Genomic DNA, 574 nt, shown 5'->3' on the forward strand with positions numbered 1-574 from the left:
TGAGCCACCCAGGCCACCCCTTAACTGGTTTTCCATCCTCCTGTGTAATCTGGTCCTTGCTTCACTTTCACCTTCACCCCTCCACCCCCTTCCCAGCACCCGGTTCTCACCCACTGCAGTCTGGATCCTTGGTCATTTCTGGTTACTCAAAACGACAAAGTTTAGTTTTCCTCTGGGGCCCTTTATTCCCACTGCCTTTTCCCAGAACAACTGATTTTTCTTGTCCTTCCGTCCTCAGCCCCACCGTCTCCCTTCATCAGTGAAACCTTTCCCAGCCGCTCAATCTGAGTTAGCCCCTCTGCCCCAGGGGGGTGGGAGGGGGGGCCTCCTGTATTTTCTTGATTCTACTCTGCACGGTCTGCATTTATCTTATTCACATTTTTGTCCCTTGGTATGTCTTCTATTAGATTATCAGCCCCATGAAGTGGAGGACGTTGGCCAATTTAAATCCCAGCCCCCATATTACCAGCACCAAGAACATAGCCTGACACATGATAAGTGCTCAAGAAATATTTGTTGAATGAATGAATAAATCTTGCAGGCATACTTGTTTTATTTTTTTATTTATTATTAC

This window comes from Nyctereutes procyonoides, unplaced genomic scaffold, assembly GCF_905146905.1.
Source record: "Nyctereutes procyonoides isolate TBG_1078 unplaced genomic scaffold, NYPRO_anot_genome, whole genome shotgun sequence".
NCBI lineage: Eukaryota > Metazoa > Chordata > Mammalia > Carnivora > Canidae > Nyctereutes > Nyctereutes procyonoides.